The 8,830-nt window shown below is 44.3% G+C and overlaps 1 long non-coding RNA gene across 1 annotated transcript; it reads right to left on the bottom strand.

Annotated features, from left to right (window-relative positions):
• Nucleotides 1-877: 877 nt before the first annotated feature.
• Nucleotides 878-7,999, bottom strand: LOC133249874 (uncharacterized). Its single transcript, XR_009737152.1, has 3 exons — nucleotides 7,604-7,999; nucleotides 4,964-5,172; nucleotides 878-4,409 (listed from the first exon to the last, which is right to left on the bottom strand). It is a non-coding gene; the product is annotated as an uncharacterized LOC133249874 (long non-coding RNA).
• Nucleotides 8,000-8,830: the final 831 nt, after the last annotated feature.

The following is an 8,830-nucleotide window of genomic DNA, read 5'->3' as shown; positions in this document are numbered from 1 at the left end:
GGCAAACAGGGACCAGCTAAGCTGTGGGACCCCCATCCCGGGGCATTTGAACTGGGAAATGGGGAGAGAATTAGGCAGAGACCGGGCACTTGGACCTGAAGCAAGAAAGATGCCACGACCTTGCCCTGGACCAGGAATGGCCAGGAGAGGCTGAAATGATGAGAAAGGAGAATCTGCAAGGTAGAAAAGACACACAGAGGTGACAAAGCCAGGGGTCGTATGAGGAGCCCATGAGTGCCGAAGGAAACAGACACAAAGGGGAGAGGGATCAAGGTCAATGTAGAAGAAGGGAAGAAAAATCAAGGGCAATATTGAGGAGGGGATCAGGGCCTGCCACATCCTTCACTGAGGTCCTCAAGGACAGTTCCTACAAGGTCTGATCAAAGCAGGATTCCTTGACCATTTCTTTTGTGCTGAATTAAGAAGAATCTGCTTCATCAGGCAGAGAAGAAGAAATGCCCTGTGGCATTCCTTATAGGTGGAATCTACAAAGAAATAATGCACATGAGCTTACAAAACAGAGGCAGATTCACAGGCTTAGAAAACAGACTTATGGTTACCAGGGGGAAGGACGGGGGTAAAGGATAGTTAGGGAGCTGGGATGGACATGTACGCACTGCTATATTTAAAATGGATAACCAACAAGGACCTACTGCACAGCACATGGAACTCTGCTCAATGTTGTGTGGCAGCCTGGATGGGAGCGGAGTTTGGGAGAGAATGGATACATGTATACGTAGGTCTGAGACCTTTTGCTGTTTATCTGAAACTATCACAACATTGTTAATTGGATATACCCTAATACGAAATAAAAAGTATAAGGAAAAAATACATAAATAAGGCAAAAAAAAATCTACATCATAAGGTAGTTGTCAAGTTTTGCTTTTATTTTTTTTATTTGTTTATAATTTTATCAATTTTATTAATTTATTTTGGCTGTACTGGGTCTTCACTGCTGCATGGGCTTTTCTCTGCTTGTGGAGAGCGGGGACTGGGGCTTCTCGTGGCAGTGGCTTCTCTTGTTGCAGAGCATGGGCTTAGGCACGCAGGCTTCTTTAGTCGCAGCTCCTGGGCTCTAGAGTACAAGGTTGCGGTGCGCGGGCTTAGTTGCCCTGCAGCACGTGGGGTCTTCCCGGACCAGGGTTCGAATCTGAGTCTCTTGCATTGGCAGGCGGGTTCTTTACCACTGAGCCACCAGGGAAGCCCAGAAATTCATATTGAAGGCCTACTGTGTTACACTACACTGATCTAGAAGCAGGACACACAAAGCTAAAAAGAGGTGTGGACCCTGCTCTTGTTATGCTCTGATGGGGAGAGAAGACTTGCCTAAGAAGACAGGGAGTTTGTATCACACGTCAAGGCTATATCTTGGGAAGAATGCAACGTACAGTGCAAAGATTTATAATGGGAAATTATTTCCATAAGAAGTATTGTAAAAAATCTAGACGCATGCTCAGAGCCTTACCACTCAACACTTTTTTATCCATTAACACTGACCTAAAACACATTTTAAAAACACTTAAAAGGCATTATGTAGATACTGAAGGAAGAATAAAAGGCCATGTGCAATCATTTGCACCTTAAAATGTTGAGCTTTGACTTGGTGGAGGAATTTTAGGGGTACAGTAAGATGCTGTACAAAATACCATGGACATAAAGAGTATATCCTTCATTGTGAGGAGTGATAAGGGGAGAGGATGATGAGAGTAGGGCTATCCAGAGCCACTTCCTCCACCTCTACTTCTACATCAACTTCACATCTGTACTGGGGAGGGGAGATGCACACGGGTGAGAAGGAGCAGTTTGGTGAAAGGCCAAGAGAAGGTCTTTTCTCCTTTATATCCTTCTTACAGAAAATGAAGAAGGAATAAAGCATCCAGTGCCCTGTATCTCCAGTTTTAGAGCTGTGTGTTGGAAATCTTCCAGAGTTTGTGATGAGATGGGGTGGTGGGGGTGGGAAGAAACATATGGAATAAACTCTGAGAAATCTGGAGAGCTGAGGCTCACTCTCAGCTGTTTCCATTATATACAGTCAATTTATCAGGAGAACTGTCTTCCTGGTGTATCAAATTCTCCTTTTTATTTCACAGTCACAAAAGCTAATATGACCAGAGACAAACAGAGAGGTGCCTACTGAGCCTATTGTTCATCTCCTGGTTTCAGAAGCTGAGTTTAAACACTCTAATTTCTGTGCTTGAGAATCTGACATGAGTGACCTCTTGTGTTTTGGTGCCTGTAATTGATTTTACATTATGCCAGCTGAAATAGTATGATCTAAGCATGTGGTTGATTAGTTTAAGCTACACGCCAGGTGCTTTTAATAGTATGAAACTAGGTATGATCTTGCCATTTAGGGTTGAATTTGGAACACGAAGGATTCCAAATTCTCATTGGAGCTGGCTCATTTATTTCAAGGAAGGCAAGTGGATTTCTTGTCAAGGGTGTAGTCTTGTCCATGGTTGGTGGCCTCCTGGAGATTTTGCCAAGCAGAATTCTGGACACAGTGGGAAGGAACGCTGTGATCACTTAATAATGTTTGCTGTGAGTTCAGAGAAAGGGCGGCAATCACTTGTTTTCTGCTTTGGATGTATTGTGGAAACAGACTTACAGGGTTTAGAGGGCTTGTCTCAGTCATGCAAAGCTGGTTATTGGAATTGCCAATACTGAGGGAGTCTGAGCATGGGTTTGAAAAGCATTTCCAGATATAGAGCATTTCAGAAGGGAGCGGGTTTATTAAGAAGAAAAAGCAGAGATAATGTGAGCACTGCGACACAGCAGGCTGACCTCCCAACAGACCAGAGAGAGTCGACAGTTCTTGGGGGTTAATAGCCAATTTTTATAGCCTCAAGACAAAGTAAATTCCTGGATGCTTGGCATTAGGTGATTGGTTGAGACACTATAGTGTATTTACTGAGTGGCTATCTTTGCTTAATTGGGAGACAGGAAACTTGTTAATAATGGTCAAGGGATTTTAGTAACAGTTGGGGCTCAGCCAACTTCTAAGGTGACCTGGGTTCTGGGCTCCACTTCTGAGGCCTTGGTGTGAGGTCTCAGATCTATGACCCTGGGACGCAGGGCTCAACAGTCAGGACTAGGTCTTCAGTCTTCTGACTTTCCATCCAGCATTTCTTATGTCTTTCTGATTCAGTTAAATCTGACTTTGATGCTGTTTCAGGAATCTAAGAATCCCTTCTCATAAGAAAAGCTGCTTCTTATTATAGGAGAAATTAATGCATAGTCCTTCTGAAGGTCACTTGGATTCATGTCATGCCTTTGCAGGAGAATTCTAGTCAGGTAGAGTTGCCAGATTTAGCACATAAGAATACAGGGCACCCAGTTAAATGTTTATTCTTAAACAGTTATTTGTTGCACTAGATGACACTCAAATTTGATTGGACATCCTGAATTTAATCTGAATTTTGTGCCTAGGAGGAGTCAAGTGGATAAGGACTTCTTGGGTATGTATTTAACTTTATATAGTGACTTATATATATTCTGGTTTGGGGTTTCCCATGTGGCTCAGCGATAAAGAATCCACCTGCCAATGCAGGTTCGATCCCTGGGTCCAAAAGATCCCCTGGGGAAGGAAATGGCAACCCATTCCAGTATGCTTGCCTGGGAAATCCCATGGACAGAGGAGCCTGGAGGTCTACAGTCTTTGGGGTCACAAAAGAGTAGAACATGACTGAGAGATTAAACAACATATGTGTCCGGGGTTCTGACCATCTCACCTACCAACCATCTGATTATTATCTGCCAATACTCTGACCACGGGAACACTTCAGGCAGCTGTACTTTAATTTTAGTTCTGAATACAGTTGTTCCTCAGTATAGTGAGGGGTTGTTTCCAGATGCCATGCGGATACCCAAATCCCTGGATGCTTGAGCCCCTTCCAATCAGCCTGCAGTATCAGCTGAAGTGGAATGGGCATACCAAGTACCGACTGCACAGTTAAACCTGGGGGTTTTCTGCAGAAAATCCTTGAAATGCCATCATTGTTTCAGAGTAATTTCAGTAACAGTAGAGATGCACTGCCATGTTAAGAATGTCTGAAGCTGTGGCAGGGAGAGATTATAGAGACAGCTTTTTCCCATTGTTTATTTCAGCGGGGCAGTCTCTCACAAGCAGTCTTGTAAAAGATAGTGCTGTAATTTAAGAGGATGGCTGCAACATCTTAGGATTTATGATTTTTCTGCATTCAGTGATTTCAGATTACTTCTTGGAATTCTGACCAGATTGAGCAAGGCGTGAGTTCCATAAATCCTGCCACCTCCATGATGGTCCTGGAGCCCAGCCATGATCCAGTCTTCTTCATATGGCCACTCATAAACACCTTTGCCAGCCAGGAAACGCTTTGGTTCTAAATGACTTCATACTGTGGGTAACCCTTCGGATTTATAGTTCCTGACTAATAAAAACACAATAAAATGATGTCAATTCCAGACTCATTTCCTTCCCTGTTTAAGTTAGGGTGGGATAACTTAAAAAATATATAAACTAGGGTCATTTTGCTTTATTTTTGCTTTAAAGAATTCTCTGGATTGGACAAGCAGTTGTGTCACCAGAGAATTTCAAAGATGGTGTTCATGCATACTTCAGCCTATAGTGTCTAGCCTTTTTTTCCTTAGACTTTTTTCTCTGCAGTCCTTTGGAAGTGTAATCATGTGTGATGACCCTGACTATCCAAGAACTTATATAAAAATTTTATGTAAAATATATTTATTATACAAATTGAAGTTCAAGATCAAAAGGGTAGAAATTAAAAAAAAACAAAACTCTGTTAGTAACTACTTTTGATGCAGACTCTTTCTATGCACATGCAAAGAGACTTTAAAAATGGGATAATCACTGAGAAGAGTTTAAAAATGGGATGACCACTGAAAAGATTCTCTAGTAACCTACTTCGTTCTGTTACTATTTCTTGAACATCTTATGGTGCCCGGGCATTTCCATCCTCCTTACTTTTAATGACACTGTATATATTCTACTGGATGAATGTATCACAGCTTGTTTAACCACGATTCTATCACCAGACACTTAGGCCGTTTCCCAATTTTCCATATTATAAACCTTGGTGCAGGCTCTTTCTTGTAATTAAATCTTTGTACACACGATCAATTATTTTCTTGGAATACGTGCTTCGAATTTGGAAACTCTGTGAGTTTTGTATCCTAGACAAAACAAAAAGGGAATATGTTGGTTAAGGTGAGAGGGAATGGGGAAGAGGGCATAGTTTCTGGCTGCTTCTTGTGTGCTTTCAAGACAGGATACGGTTCAGCTAGGGGTTCTCAGAAGGGAGCCATGGTTGTTGGCAAACAGATTGTGGGGACTGAGTAGATTCCTTCCCTGTGAACATACTGTACAGAAGTTCTCGGCTGGGACGATTTTGACCCCAGGGACATTTGGCAGTGTCTGGAGATATTATTGATTGATCACTACTGAAGAGGAGCTGGGTAATCCTACTACCCCAGGGTAGAGGCCAGGGATGCTGCTCCATGTCCAAGGATACTCAAGACAGACCACACAAGGAAGATGCTCTGTCTTCAAACGTCAGTATTGCTGATGTAGAAAAGAAAGAAGAGACGTGTCTGTGTCAATGTGTCTTTTGGAAACCATGGCACAGAATTTAAGCAATCCTCGTGGCAAATTTCTTTTTTTCTTTTTAAAATTTTCTTCTCCAGAAAACTCTGGTTACCCAACATATTCAGTACATCTTACACTTGATCTTGGTCCCACACTGGGGGACGCATGAAGCCCATGAAAAGTGCGGTCCTGCGTGCTCCTGGCTCTGTGTGTGTGTGTGTGTGTGCACGTGCGTATGTGTGTGCGAGTGTGTGTGAGCACGTATGTACGGTAGAGACTGTCTGGTGAAGAAAGCCAAGAGGCATTGAGGCTGCCTGGTTTTTCTAAGCCTGCGATATAATGACGATGATGGTGAAAGATTGCCCGGGTTCTCCTTGGCAGAACTAAACCAGACCCATGGACCTGGCACCAGTCTCTTAGGGCCAGTCTTTTTCCCGTGTGCAGAGCAAGGGTGGTGGGTGCAGTTTTCACTAAGTAAAATTGACATGGTCTAGCCAGAGTGAATGTTTTGGTCATGCTTGAGCACATCCTGATAGTGACAGGCTTAGTTACCATTTGAAGTGGGAAGTATATTAACCAGCATGAAAGGAAGACAGTTGAGGAATGGGGCTTTTCCCTCATAGCACAGTGAGCTCTCTATGAAACAGGGTCTCCGTGAAGTGGTCTTAAGAGGCGGGGAGTAAGGTGTGTGTGCTCATAACAGAGCAGGGGTGAAGTAGGCAGGAATTCCAACCCCATGTGTATTAAGGCTTGACTGTGTCTTCTTGCTCAGTGGCTCCCAGAATTGCTTTTCTCATCTCTAACAGGGTAAGAGGAGCACTTAACTCCTGATGAGCTGGAACTCTGGTAGAAACTTGAACCCTTGAATGTGGAATCAGCTACCTGTGGCTTTTGCAAGTTTAGGAGAGGGATTTATGGAGGGGACACTTCTTCAAAATCTGTTCATCATGGCCAGGTCTTGGCCCCAAACTCTAGTGTAATCTGCTTGTAATTGGATCTGGACCACTCTGAGGCCTGAGGGCTCCTTACGCTTGAACTATTGACAGCCCTAAGCGGCTCCAGAAGGTGTTTCTTCTGCTCTTCTCAAGAGCGGGCAACAGGGCTCTTGCACCCCCTCCGTGGAGTTTTGGAGAGAAACTAGAGAAGGAAGGGATTAAGGAGAGGGGCCCTGGTGGTCCGGTGGTTAAGACTCTGCACTTCTGCTGCGAGGGCATGGGTTCAGTCTCTGATTAGTGAACTAAGATCATGCATAACATGCTGTTGTTGTTATTTAGTCCCTGAGTGGTGTCCAACTCTGCAACCCCATGGACTGTAGTCCGCCAGGCTCCTCTGTCCATGGGGTTTCCCAGGCAAGAATACTGGAGTGGGCTCTCATTTCCTTCTCCAGGGGATCTTTCTCACCCAAAGATTGAACGATGGCTCTTGTATTGGCAGGCGGATTCTTTACCACGGAGCCATCAGGGAAGCCTTACTTGTCATGTAGTGAGGCAAAAAAAAAAAAAACAAAAACGAAAACAAAAAACAAAACAAGCAACCCCCTACAACAGAAAATAAAAAAAAGAGGAGTCCTGCGCTGTCTAATTCCCACTTGCTCCCACCCCGCTTCTTGACTCTTCAATCGTCTCTCCTTGCTTTCCAGTTCTTTCCCTGAGAAGCCCCTCTCTGCACACAGCGTTGCCCAGCCTCCCTTTCTTCCTGAAGCTGTTGGGTTTGGCTGGGGAAGGAGAGAGAGAGGATACTGGAGGGTGGAGGAGCGCAGGGTCAGAGTTTCCTGCCTTGGCTCCCTCCCCACTTCTGCCTGGTCCTAGTCATGGCCAGGCGCTACTCCAGGCGTGCTTCCTGGAGGAAGGTCTCCTTCCGAGTCTCCCACTCTCGGCTGTATTCAGCGTCCACTGTCACGCCCCTCCCCTCCAGGCCTGGGCAGTGATGGTTCCTGCCCTGGCGAGTGCTTGGACCTTAACGCTTCTGCTTGCTTCTTTTCACCTTGTCTGCCCTTCTGAATCCAGTTGTTCCACTGACCTCTCTGTAGTGAAATCCTTTTTAGTGTGTCCTGTTTGGACGCTGAGTGGCACATTCAGAGGCGAGAGGAACCCATAGAGACTGTGGTAGGTGGCTTCAACTTTGATCTCATCCCTTGTCATTCTTAAGCAACATCCCAGCATTGAGGGTCCTGATGTGTCCATCCTATGCTGCTCCTTCGAGCGGGAGATGGAAGTGGGAGAGGCACTGCTTTTCCTGAGAAGGAAATAAGGTACAAAGCTAAAAGGACCTAGGATGGTACCGGTTACAAAGAAGACACAGAGCAAATGGCAGCTGCTGGTGCCTTTAGGCATCAACTGATGATCTCTCAAGAAGCAAGAAGGAAAACGGGACGATAGTGATGCAGCCAAACTGATGAACTAGGATAGCATTTCAGTGCCCCATAGCAGTGCTATTATTATGTTGGCCAAGGAAGGCACTGGGTTTACTGGCTCTTCTTTGATTCTACAAAGAGACCAATCTCCAAGGATGCTTTGCTCCTTCTTGTTTATAATTATCAGAGATAATTGCATAGATTTTTGTACATATTAGGATATTGATATGAAAAATCAGAAGATTTTAGGGGAAGAAGAAGATTTCAATTGAGAACAATCCATTCTTTCATTAAAAGCCAACTGGGAGCTAGCATTAAGACAGCCTATAGTGAGTGATCATCTCAGATGCCAGGTTTGTAGAGTGTACAATATTGAGCAAGTCTGACAAAATACCAGTCTTCCTCAGTGGCTCAGAGTAAAGAATCTGCCTGCAATGCCAGAGACCCGGCTTTGATCCCTGGATCAGAAAGATCCCCTGGAGAAAGGAATGGCTACCCACTCCAGTATTCTTGCCTGGAGAATTCCATGGACAGAGGAGCAAAATTAGATTATCTCAGAGAAAGACCATTGTGGCAACAGATTGATTTTGTATAATGCAGACAAAATAAATATGGTTTTGATTTTATATGGAATCAGCTTACAGAGGTCACCTGTTGCTTTTGACTAACCATCAGTAGGCTCTCTTTCCCTAGACCTGGTGCCTTTATTTTCCATGTGACTTAGGTGGGGCTGATTCTGTCCTTCACTCTAGGAATGGACATGTGACATGGCCTAGCCAATGGGAACGTCACCTTCCCTTAGCCAATCATTGATTAAGGGGCATACTCATGACTTAAGCAGGACCAATCAGAACTAAAGGACTGTCATCCTTAGATCTTTGCTAGGAGTACTG

The sequence above is a fragment of the Bos javanicus genome, chromosome 6 (genome assembly GCF_032452875.1).
Source record: "Bos javanicus breed banteng chromosome 6, ARS-OSU_banteng_1.0, whole genome shotgun sequence".
In the NCBI taxonomy this organism is placed as follows: domain Eukaryota; kingdom Metazoa; phylum Chordata; class Mammalia; order Artiodactyla; family Bovidae; genus Bos; species Bos javanicus.
This window is presented reverse-complemented; position numbering and strand designations above follow the sequence as displayed.